This window comes from Crinia signifera, chromosome 2 (genome assembly GCF_055691185.1).
Source record: "Crinia signifera chromosome 2, ASM5569118v1, whole genome shotgun sequence".
Taxonomy (NCBI): Eukaryota; Metazoa; Chordata; class Amphibia; order Anura; family Myobatrachidae; genus Crinia; species Crinia signifera.
In genome coordinates, this window is record NC_139218.1 from 390,001,974 (window position 1) to 390,015,576 (window position 13,603).

General features: G+C 49.4%; 1 protein-coding gene across 5 annotated transcripts in view; it reads left to right on the forward strand.

Annotated features, from left to right (window-relative positions):
* Positions 1 to 13,603, forward strand: part of LOC146058211 (uncharacterized) — a 74,082-nt gene that overhangs the window by 14,425 nt on the left and 46,054 nt on the right. The window lies entirely within an intron of this gene.

The following is a 13,603-nucleotide window of genomic DNA, read 5'->3' on the forward strand; positions in this document are numbered from 1 at the left end:
CGTACATAACACCCGGGGAAGCTCACATCCAGCCCGTACATAACACCCGGGGAAGCTCACATCCAGCCCGTACATAACACCCGGGGAAGCTTACATCCAGCCCATACATAACACCCGGGGAAGCTCACATCCAGCCCGTACATAACACCCGGGGAAGCTCACATCCAGTCCGTACATAACACCCGGGGAAGCTCACATCCAGTCCGTACATAACACCCGGGGAAGATCACATCCAGCCCGTACATAACACCTGGGGAAGCTCACATCCAGCCCGTACATAACACCTGGGGAAACTCACATCCAGCCCGTACATAACACCTTGGGAAGCTAACATCTAGCCCGTACATAACACCTGGGGAAGCTCACATCCAGCCCGTACATAACAGCTGGGGAAGCTCACATCCAGCCCGTACATAACAGCTGGGGAAGCTCACATCCAGCCCGTACATAACACCCGGGGAAGCTCACATCCAGCCCGTACATAACACCCGGGGAAGCTCACATCCAGCCCGTACATAACACCTGGGGAAGCTCACATCCGGCCCGTACATAACACCTGGGGAAGCTCACATCCAGCCCGTACATAACACCTGGGGAAGCTCACATCCAGCCCGTACATAACAGCTGGGGAAGCTCACCTGCGTTGCACAGGTAAAAGTCATATTTTCCATTTATGACTTCCGCTGTTACTTCTCCAATGGAGCAGGAGCAGGTAATATCAGAGTCACTGCAGCAGTTATCGGAATCATTGCAGCCACTATCTGAGTAACAGCTGCCGATGTCTGATGAATCCGTAGACTCTGCTAGAAAATGATAGACAGAATCTTATTGGTTGTTATGGGCAACATCACCTCTTGTTATTGTAGCAAATGTACCCCGTACTGTCTATGAGCCTGATTCAGACCTGCTTGCCCCCCATACACACTTTAGGGGTCAGCTTGTGTTACACTTGTATTACAAACATCCAGTCCGTACATAACACCTGGGGAAGCTCACATCCAGCCCATACATAACACCTGGGTAAGCTCACATCCAGCCCGTACATAACACCCGGGGAAGCTTACATCCAGCCTGTACATAACACCCGGGGAAGCTTTCATCCAGCCCGTACATAACACCCGGGGAAGCTCACATCCAGCCTGTACATAACACCCGGGAAAGCTCACATCCAGCCTGTACATAACACCCGGGGAAGCTCACATCCAGTCCGTACATAACACCCGGGGAAGCTCACATCCAGCCCGTACAAAACACCCGGGGAAGCTCACATCCAGTCCGTACATAACACCCGGGGAAGCTCACATCCAGTCCGTACATAACACCCGGGGAAGATCACATCCAGCCCGTACATAACAACCGGGGAAGCTCACATCCAGCCCGTACATAACAACCGGGGAAGCTCACATCTAGCCCGTATATAACACCTGGGGAAGCTGACATCCAGCCCGTACATAACAGCTGGGGAAGCTCACATCCAGCCCTTACATAACACCCGGGGAAGCTCACATCCAGCCCGTACATAACACCCGGGGAAGCTCACATCCAGCCTGTACATAACACCCGGGGAAGCTCACATCCAGCCCGTACATAACACCCGGGGAAGCTCACATCCAGCCCGTACATAACACCCGGGGAAGCTCACATCCAGCCCGTACATAACACCCGGGGAAGCTCACATCCAGCCCGTACATAACACCCGGGGAAGCTCACATAGAGCCCGTACATAACACCCGGGGAAGCTCACATCGAGCCCGTACATAACACCCGGGGAAGCTCACATCGAGCCCGTACATAACACCCGGGGAAGCTCACATCGAGCCCGTACATAACACCCGGGGAAGCTCACATCGAGCCCGTACATAACACCCGGGGAAGCTCACATCCAGCCCGTACATAACACCTGGGGAAGCTTACATCCAGCCCGTACATAACACCTGGGGAAGCTCACATCCAGCCCGTACATAGCACCTGGGGAAGCTCACATCCAGCCAGTACATAACAGCTGGGGAAGCTCACCTGCGTTGCACAGGTAAAAGTCATATTTTCCATTTATGACTTCCGCTGTTACTTCTCCAATGGAGCAGGAGCAGGTAATAGAGTCACTGCAGCAGTTATCGGAATCATTGCAGCCACTATCTGAGTAACAGCTGCCGATGTCTGATGAATCCGTAGACTCTGCTAGAAAATGATAGACAGAATCTTATTGGTTGTTATGGGCAACATCACCTCTTGTTATTGTAGCAAATGTACCCCGTACTGTCTATGAGCCTGATTCAGACCTGCTTGCCCCCCATACACACTTTAGGGGTCAGCTTGTGTTACACTTATATTACAAACATCCAGTCCGTACATAACACCTGGGGAAGCTCACATCCAGCCCATACATAACACCTTGGTAAGCTCACATCCAGCCCGTACATAACACCCGGGGAAGCTTACATCCAGCCTGTACATAACACCCGGGGAAGCTCACATCCAGCCCGTACATAACACCCAGGGAAGCTCACATCCAGCCCGTACATAACACCTGGGGAAGCTTACATCCAGCCCGTACATAACACCCGGGGAAGCTCACATCCAGCCCGTACATAGCACCCGGGGAAGCTCACATCCAGCCCGTACATAGCACCCGGGGAAGCTCACATCCAGCCTGTACATAACACCCGGGGAAGCTTTCATCCAGCCCGTACATAACACCCGTGGAAGCTCACATCCAGCCTGTACATAACACCCGGGAAAGCTCACATCCAGCCTTTACATAACACCCGGGGAAGCTCACATCCAGTCCGTACATAACACCCGGGGAAGCTCACATCCAGCCCGTACATAACACCCGGGGAAGCTTACATCCAGCCCGTACATAACACCCGGGGAAGCTCACATCCAGCCCGTACATATCACCCGGGGAAGCTTACATCCAGCCCGTACATAACACCTGGGGAAGCTCACATCCAGCCCGTACATAACACCTGGGTAAGCTCACATCCAGCCCGTACATAACACCCGGGGAAGCTTACATCCAGCCTGTACATAACACCCGGGAAGCTCACATCCAGCCCGTACATAACACCCAGGGAAGCTCACATCCAGCCCGTACATAACACCCGGGGAAGTTTACATCCAGCCCGTACATAACACCCGGGGAAGCTCACATCCAGCCCGTACATAACACCTGGGGAAGCTTACATCCAGCCCGTACATAGCACCCGGGGAAGCTCACATCTAGCCCGTACATAACACCCGGGGAAGCTCACATCCAGCCCGTAAGTAACACCCGGGGAAGCTCACATCCAGCCCGTACGTAACACCCGGGGAAGCTCACATCCAGCCCGTACGTAACACCCGGGGAAGCTCACATCCAGCCCGTACGTAACACCCGGGGAAGCTCACATCCAGCCCGTACGTATCACCCGGGGAAGCTCACATCCAGCCCGTACGTAACACCCGGGGAAGCTCACATCCAGCCCGTACGTAACACCCGAGGAAGCTTACATCCAGCCCGTACATAACACCCGGGGAAGCTCACATCCGGCCCGTACATAACAGCTGGGGAAGCTCACCTGCGTTGCACAGGTAAAAGTCATATTTTCCATTTATGACTTCCGCTGTTACTTCTCCAATGGAGCAGGTGCAGGTAATAGAGTCACTGCAGCAGTTATCGGAATCATTGCAGCCACTATCTGAGTAACAGCTGCCGATGTCTGATGAATCCGTAGACTCTGCTAGAAAAGGATAGACAGAATCTTATTGGTTGTTATGGGCAACATCACCTCTTGTTATTGTAGCAAATGTACCCCGTACTGTCTATGAGCCTGATTCAGACCTGCTTGCCCCCCCATACACACTTTAGGGGTCAGCTTGTGTTACACTTGTATTACAAACATCCAGTCCGTACATAACACCTGGGTAAGCTCACATCCAGCCCGTACATAACACCCGGGGAAGCTTACATCCAGCCTGTACATAACACCCGGGGAAGCTCACATCCAGCCCGTACATAGCACCCGAGGAAGCTCACATCCAGCCTGTACATAACACCCGGGGAAGCTCACATCCAGCCCGTACATAACACCTGGGGAAGCTCACATCCAGCCCGCACATAACACCTGGGGAAGCTCACATCCAGCCCGTACATAGCACCCGGGGAAGCTCACATCCAGCCTGTACATAACACCCGGGGAAGCTCACATCCGGCCCGTACATAACACCCGGGGAAGCTCACATCCGGTCCGTACGTAGCACCTGGGGAAGCTCACATCCGGCCCGTACGTAACACCTGGGGAAGCTCACATCCGGCCCGTACATAACACCTGGGGAAGCTCACATCCGGCCCGTACATAACACTTGGGGAAGCTCACATCCGGCCCGTACATAACACCTGGGGAAGCTCACATCCGGCCCGTACATAACACCCGGTGAAGCTCACATCCGGCCCGTACAGAACACCCGGGGAGGTTCACATCCGGCCCGTACATAACACCCGGGGAAGCTCACATCCGGCCCGTACATAACACCCGGGGAAGCTCACATCCGGCCCGTACGTAACACCCGGGGAAGCTCACATCCGGCCCGTACGTAACACCCGGGGAAGCTCACATCCGGCCCGTACGTAACACCCGGGGAAGCTCACATCCGGCCCGTACGTAACACCCGGGGAAGCTCACATCCGGCCCGTACGTAACACCCGGGGAATCACATCCGGCCCGTACGTAACACCCGAGGAAGCTCACATCCAGCCCGTACCTAGCACCAGGGGAAGCTCACATCCAGCCCGTACATAACACCCGGGGAAGCTCACATCCAGCCCGTAGGTAACACCAAGGGAAGCTCACATCCAGCCCGTACATAACACCCGGGGAAGCTTACATCCAGCCCGTACATTTCACCTGGGGAAGCTCACATCCAGCCTGTACATAACACCCGGGGAAGCTCACATCCGGCCCGTACATAACAGCTGGGGAAGCTCACCTGCATTGCACAGGTAAAAGTCATATTTTCCATTTATGACTTCCGCTGTTACTTCTCCAATGGAGCAGGTGCAGGTAATATGAGAGTCACTGCAGCAGTTATCGGAATCATTACAGCCACTATCTGAGTAACAGCTGCCGATGTCTGATGAATCCCTAGACTCTGCTAGAAAATGATAGACAGAATCTTATTGGTTGTTATGGGCAACATCACCTCTTCTTATTGTAGCAAATGTACCCCGTACTGTCTATGAGCCTGATTCAGACCTGCTTGCCCCCTATACACACTTTAGGGGTCCGCTTGTGTTACACTTGTATTACAAACATCCAGTCCGTACATAACACCTGGGGAAGCTCACATCCAGCCCGTACATAACACCCGGGTAAGCTCACATCCAGCCCGTATATAACACCCGGGGAAGGTCACATCCAGCCCGTACATAACACCCGGGGAAGCTCACATTCAGCCCATACATAACACCTGGGGAAGCTTACATCCAGCCCGTACATAACACCCGGGGAAGCTCACATCCAGCCCGTACATAACACCTGGGGAAGCTTACATCCAGCCCGTACATAACACCAGGGTGAGCTCACATCCAGCCCGTACATAACACCCGGGTGAGCTCACATCCAGCCCGTACATAACACCCGGGGAAGCTTACATCCAGCCCGTACATAACACCTGGGGAAGTTCACATCCAGCCCGTACATAACACCTGGGGAAGCTCACATCCAGTCCGTACATAACACCTGGGGAAGCTCACATCCAGTCCGTACATAACACCTGGTGAAGCTTACATCCAGCCCGTACATAACACCCGGGTGAGCTCACATCCAGCCCTTACATAACACCCGGGTGAGCTCACATCCAGCCCGTACATAACACCCGGGTGAGCTCACATCCAGCCCGTACATAACACCCGGGTGAGCTCACATCCAGCCCGTACATAACACCCGGGTGAGCTCACATCCAGCCCGTACATAACACCCGGGGAAGCTCACATCCAGCCCGTACATAACACCCGGGGAAGCTCACATCCAGTCCGTACATAACACCTGGGGAAGCTCACATCCAGCACGTACATAACACCTGGGGAAGCTCACATCCAGTCCGTACATAACACCTGGGGAAGCTCACATCCAGTCCGTACATAACACCTGGGGAAGCTCACATCCAGCCCTTACATAACACTTGGGGAAGCTCACAGCCAGCCCGTACATAACACCTGGGGAAGCTCACATCCACCCCGTACATAACACCTGGGGAAGCTCACATCCAGCTTGTACATATCACCCGGGGAAGCTCACATCCAGCCCGTACAGAACACCTGGGGAAGCTCACAGCCAGCCCGTACATGGGGAAGCTTACCTGTGTTGTGCAGGTTGCAGTCCACTGGCGATGGTGGAGGTGTGTCCAGCAAAGGTGGAGTCACACTAGTGGTGGGGGGCCTGACCACGAGCCTCTTTACCTTGGCAGACTTGCCCGGCTATAAGGAGCAGAGGAAGAGACACCATGAGCTGTGACTACATAATTCTCCGCAGTGCAGTCACTTTCTACCATAGAAGCAATAGAATAGATCAGGGCAGGGGAACCGGCTGTAACTCTGCCATTGTGGCTTATAATGTATTGTTATAGCGACTAGTACAGATGCTGACCGTCATAGTAAGAGTATAGTAATATATAAGGATGGAGCAAGATCCTCCAGCTTTCTTACTGTACCTAAATGTCATATTCTGACAGTAATCTGTAACCATAGTTAGTGTAACCCCCCCCCCCCGGGTAGCGGGTCTATGCTGAGAGGGGGAGGGGCTAATTAGGTCAGTATATATATATATATATATATATATATATATATATATATATATATATATATATATATATATATATACATATATATATATATATATATATATATATATATATATATATACATATACATACACGCATACATATAAGGTTTGTGTGGCCCGGCACTCAACGCTGCTGCCCTGGTGCCCTTCCAAAATGTTGGTGTAGAGAATCAAAGAAAGGCTGGCACTCCTCTATCCACGCCAGACCGAAGCGTGGCGAGGGGACGCGTTACGCGTCCCCCCCGACCTGTTCATACCCCCACTATCCATATCTGCATGGAGTTGATTTTCTAAAGTGTGGCAAGCGCAGCGAGCCACCGAGCCCGAAGCGTGGCGAGCCCCGCGAGGGGACACGGATAACTTTACATGTATTCCGCGTGTGCTCGCCACACTTTATAAAATCAAGTCCATGCCGACGTGAATAATGTGTGGCGAGCGCAGGCGGAATACATGTAAAGTTATCAGCGTCCCCTCGCAGGGCTCGCCATGCTTCGGGCATTCCTCGGTGGCTCGAGCCACACTTTATAGTATCAACTCTACGCCGACGTGGATAGTGGGGGTATGAACAGGTCAGTGGGACGCATAACGCGTCCCTTCGAGGGACTCGCTTTCCTCGCCACGCTTCGGGCTGGCGTGGATAGTGGAGGCTTGAAAAGGAGGCTCTCCCTGAAGCGGACACGGACAGGGTTGCCGTACCCTGCCACAATAATTACTGAGACGCAGGAGTGTCTCAGACGCACCTGCATCTCAGACAGTTGGATCGCTTCACCGCCAGCGCCCGCATGATCCCCTCTGCGCCGGCGTCCGCCAGCGCAGGAGATCTGGCGGTTACCAGCACTGTGTGAGAGGCGCTCACTGGGCTTGCCATGGACCCCAGGGACAGAGCCATGGATTACAGGGACAGAGCCGGGCTGCCGTGGAGTCATTACGCTAAGTACGCTAGGCAACCGTTGGGCTACGCCGACAGTGTAGCTTAGCCTATGCTGAAAACGTAGCGTAGCCGGGCGCCCCCTCTACATGGATATATAAATATATATATATATATATATATATATATATATATATATATATATATAGACAAGGACAGAGGCACTCATGACTTGGATTCAAATAAAGGCAACTGGAGTCAAATTATATAACATATATGTTTATAAATTTGGCTCCAGTTGCCTTTATTTGAATCCAAGTCGTGAGTGCCTCTCTGTCCTGTCCTCGTCTCCATGTCTTCATTTGTGACAGCACCGGCTGCAGCTTCGTTCTTTGTTGGGAGTGCCTAATATCTCGCGGTGGTCCGGCTCTCCGTATCAGTACAGTATGCTGCGCCGGGTGCCCGTGCAGGGAGGATTAGAGATAGCAGCAGGGGGTTAGCACAGCACTCCTGGCGTCTTGTACAGTAATAGACAGGACCAATAGGTTGGTATACAACGTTTCAATGCCTCCTTTATTGTGGCATTTTCGTCAGGTATCCTGGAGTGCTGTGCTAACCCCTGCTGCTATATATATATAGTAAATTAGAACTATAGTTGTTCAGTCATTTACGTTATGCATCTCCTGATATACTCTGTGCTGCTGGGGGACCCTGCTACTGCCACTATATAACTCTGTGTGTGGGGTTGTGCTATCTCCATTCCCCTCCTCACATCATGTCACTGCCCCCGTCACATGCTGCCCTGTCCTTACTGACATAGCATGCATGTCCTGAAATACTCTGTGCTGCTGCCTTACCCCTAAGGGGTGCTAGGGGTGTGTTACACACCGTGGGGGTGTTTGTTCCCAGATTGTAAGTCATATGTGCATCACGTTTGGTGTAAATTGCTGCAGCCATTCTGGATATATACTCTGTGCTGCTGTCACACCGGAATTATACATATAAGCGTAGAGCAAAAATTGTGGGGTTTTTTGTATAAAGTTTTACTAAAATACAGCAGACAGAATAAGTATCACAGGTCCATTTGGGGGACATAGACCACATTGATGAGATACAGTACAGCAGACAGAATAAGTATCACAGGTCCATTTGGGGGACATAGACCACATTGATGAGATACAATACAGCAGACAGAATAAGTATCACAGGTCCATTTGGGGGACATAGACCACATTGATGAGATACAGTACAGCAGACAGAATAAGGCTCACAGGTCCATTTGGGGGACATAGACCACATTGATGAGATACAATACAGCAGACAGAATAAGTATCACAGGTCCATTTGGGTGACATAAACCACATTGATGAGATACAATACAGCAGACAGAATAAGTCTCACAGGTCCATTTGGGGGACATAGACCACATTGATGAGATACAGTACAGCAGACAGAATAAGTATCACAGGTCCCTTTGGGGGACATAGACCACATTGATGAGATACAGTACAGCAGACAGAATAAGTATCACAGGTCCATTTGGGGGACATAGACCACATTGATGAGATACAGTACAGCAGACAGAATAAGTCTCACAGGTCCATTTGGGGGACATAGACCACATTGATGAGATACAGTACAGCAGACAGAATAAGTATCACAGGTCCATTTGGGGGACATAGACCACATTGATGAGATACAATACAGCAGACAGAATAAGTATCACAGGTCCATTTGGGTGACATAGACCACATTGATGAGATACAGTACAGCAGACAGAATAAGTATCACAGGTCCATTTGGGGGACATAGACCACATTGATGAGATACAGTACAGCAGACAGAATAAGTCTCACAGGTCCATTTGGGGGACATAGACCACATTGATGAGATACAGTACAGCAGACAGAATAAGTATCACAGGTCCATTTGGGGGACATAGACCACATTGATGAGATACAATACAGCAGACAATAAGTATCACAGGTCCATTTGGGGGACATAAACCACATTGATGAGATACAATACAGCAGACAGAATAAGTATCACAGGTCCATTTGGGGGACATAGACCACATTGATGAGATGCAATACAGCAGACAGAATAAGTATCACATGTCCATTTGGGGAACATAGACCACATTGATGAGATACAATACAGCAGACAGAATAAGTATCACAGGTCCATTTGGGGGACATAGACCACATTGATGAGATAAAATACAGCAGACAGAATAAGTCTCACAGGTCCATTTGGGGGACATAGACCACATTGATGAGATACAGTACAGCAGACAGAATAAGTCTCACAGGTCCATTTGGGTGACATAAACCACATTGATGAGATACAGTACAGCAGACAGAATAAGTCTCACAGGTCCATTTGGGGGACATAGACCACATTGATGAGATACAGTACAGCAGACAGAATAAGTATCACAGGTCCATTTGGGGGACATAGACCACATTGATGAGATACAGTACAGCAGACAGAATAAGTATCACAGGTCCATTTGGGGGACATAGACCACATTGATGAGATACAGTACAGCAGACAGAATAAGTCTCACAGGTCCATTTGGGGGACATAGACCACATTGATGAGATACAGTACAGCAGACAGAATAAGTATCACAGGTCCATTTGGGGGACATAGACCACATTGATGAGATACAATACAGCAGACAATAAGTATCACAGGTCCATTTGGGGGACATAAACCACATTGATGAGATACAATACAGCAGACAGAATAAGTATCACAGGTCCATTTGGGGGACATAGACCACATTGATGAGATGCAATACAGCAGACAGAATAAGTATCACATGTCCATTTGGGGAACATAGACCACATTGATGAGATACAATACAGCAGACAGAATAAGTATCACAGGTCCATTTGGGGGACATAGACCACATTGATGAGATAAAATACAGCAGACAGAATAAGTCTCACAGGTCCATTTGGGGGACATAGACCACATTGATGAGATACAGTACAGCAGACAGAATAAGTCTCACAGGTCCATTTGGGTGACATAAACCACATTGATGAGATACAGTACAGCAGACAGAATAAGTCTCACAGGTCCATTTGGGGGACATAGACCACATTGATGAGATACAGTACAGCAGACAGAATAAGTCTCACAGGTCCATTTGGGGGACATAGACCACATTGATGAGATACAGTACAGCAGACAGAATAAGTCTCACAGGTCCATTTGGGGGACATAAACCACATTGATGAGATACAATACAGCAGACAGAATAAGTATCACAGGTCCATTTGGGGGACATAAACCACATTGATGAGATACAATACAGCAGACAGAATAAGTATCACAGGTCCATTTGGGGGACATAGACCACATTGATGAGATGCAATACAGCAGACAGAATAAGTCTCACAGGTCCATTTGGGGGACATAGACCACATTGATGAGATACAGTACAGCAGACAGAATAAGTATCACAGGTCCATTTGGGGGACATAGACCACATTGATGAGATACAGTACAGCAGACAGAATAAGTATCACAGGTCCATTTGGGGGACATAAACCACATTGATGAGATACAGTACAGCAGACAGAATAAGTATCACAGGTCCATTTGGGGGACATAGACCACATTGATGAGATACAGTACAGCAGACACAATAAGTATCACAGGTCCATTTGGGGGACATAGACCACATTGATGAGATACAATACAGCAGACAGAATAAGTATCACAGGTCCATTTGGGGGACATAGACCACATTGATGAGATACAATCCAACCAAAATAAAGCAAACCATAAAATGGACAAAGCAGCAGAGTTTCAGAAGGGAAAAATATGGTTTTTAATTAATAAAGAAATTACCAATTTTAATTTGGAATTATTTTAGGTGGCTCATCCGTGTTTTAATTCGCTCCTATGTAACTTATCTTCCACTGTAAACTAAGTTTGTACAGAAAGACAAGTTTTAGTTTTTATATATTCCGAAAATATATATAATGGGAAAAGCCGTCACTCCCTGGCTACATACAGCAATCCTGATGTCAGAGGGAAGTCCAGGAGCGCTGTGTCCCTCCTGGAATGGGCCATAGGTCACATCATGCGCTTCCCCTGGTATGAGGGTCACCAGGGGGCAGTTAGTGGCAGTTAGTCTGGCGGGAGGAAAAGGGGCAGGTGGATATATGTGACTGTTACTATCAGACCCACATGAGCAGGACCACAAGGGTCACCTATACCCACTCCCAAGTGCTAACCAGGGCTAACAGGAGTGTGCTCCTGTACCCCTAACACTACATACAGGGAGCGTCACCCACCCATGTACCCCTAACACTACATACAGGGAGCGTCACCCACCCATGTACCCCTAACACTACATACAGGGAGCGTCACCCACCCATGTACCCCTAACACTACATACAGGGAGCGTCACCCACCCATGTACCCCTAACACTACATACTGGGAGCGTCACCCACCCATGTACCCCTAACACTACATACAGGGAGCGTCACCCACCCATGTACCCCTAACATTACATACAGGGAGCGTCACCCACCCATGTACCCCTAAAACTACATACAGGGAGCGTCACCCACCCATGTACCCCTAACACTACATACAGGGAGCATCACCCACCCATGTACCCCTAACACTACATACTGGGAGCGTCACCCACCCATGTACCCCTAACACTACATACAGGGAGCGTCACCCACCCATGTACCCCTAACACTACATACAGGGAGCGTCACCCACCCATGTACCCCTAACACTACATACAGGGAGCGTCACCCACCCATGTACCCCTAACACTACATACAGGGAGCGTCACCCACCCATGTACCCCTAACACTACATACAGGGAGTATCCTCTATGTGCACAGTACAATATATAAATATACCAGCGCACTGACCTTCCTCCGCGGTGCAGGGACGCACATCTTGCTGCATAGACAGCCCATGTCTGGTCCTGAATTACAGGTAACCTCAAAATGTCAGAGAAACACGGATTATAACCGATATCACAGGAGAGAGAGAAAAATCTGCTTCTTCTCTGGACGACAACAACTTCCCAACAGGGGAGATTCTCTGAGTGACAGAGCATTTGTGATGTCATAGTGTGACATGCAGCAATAGCGATGAAGTGATCATGCACCAGCCAATCAGCTATGTTTGCAAAATGGCAGTTAGGAGTTTATTGGCTGTTGTGTTTATAGCCACTTAATCTCCTCACCAGGCTTAGTACATCTGCCCCTCCGGTCCTCCATCCGCTCTCCTCTTTAAAGCAGTTTTAACATTGTCAAAATCAGCACAAGCGTAGGCATAATTATACAGTGACCGTGTGAGGGGGACAGGGAAAAGGGGGCGTGTCATGAGGCCAAGACCCTGTGACACCGCCCCATGAGCCGTGATCCCGCCCCTATTTTTTGAACAGTTACCCAGTCTGTCCCTGATTAAGAGGAATAAAACATCAGTTATACTATGGGGCAGTATTATTTAGGGAGGGAGGATAATTCATGTATAATGAGAGATAGCAATACTTTATTAGAGTAAGGGGGCAATATTAATTGATCACTAATGTGGGCAATAAAAATTTTTTTATGATAGGGAACCAATTATGGTGGTCACATGGTAAAATAATAATTGTTACTTCTGTTCAAGACTGTCCAATGTATTGTCCCCAATACCAAAAAGTTGTCATTGTCCCTTAATTATTTAATAAATGATATTGCTCTCTTTGGGCGGTATTCAATGAGAAAAATTTGCCGGGTTTTATAGTGAATTTGTGCTCTTTTCGCGTTGGACGGAGAATTTTGCTCTCCAAAAGTGAACCACCCTATTCAATGTGATATTTTCGCCATCTTTCTGAGTGATTTTCTCCGTGTAGCAATTCTCCATCTTTTCATGGAGAAC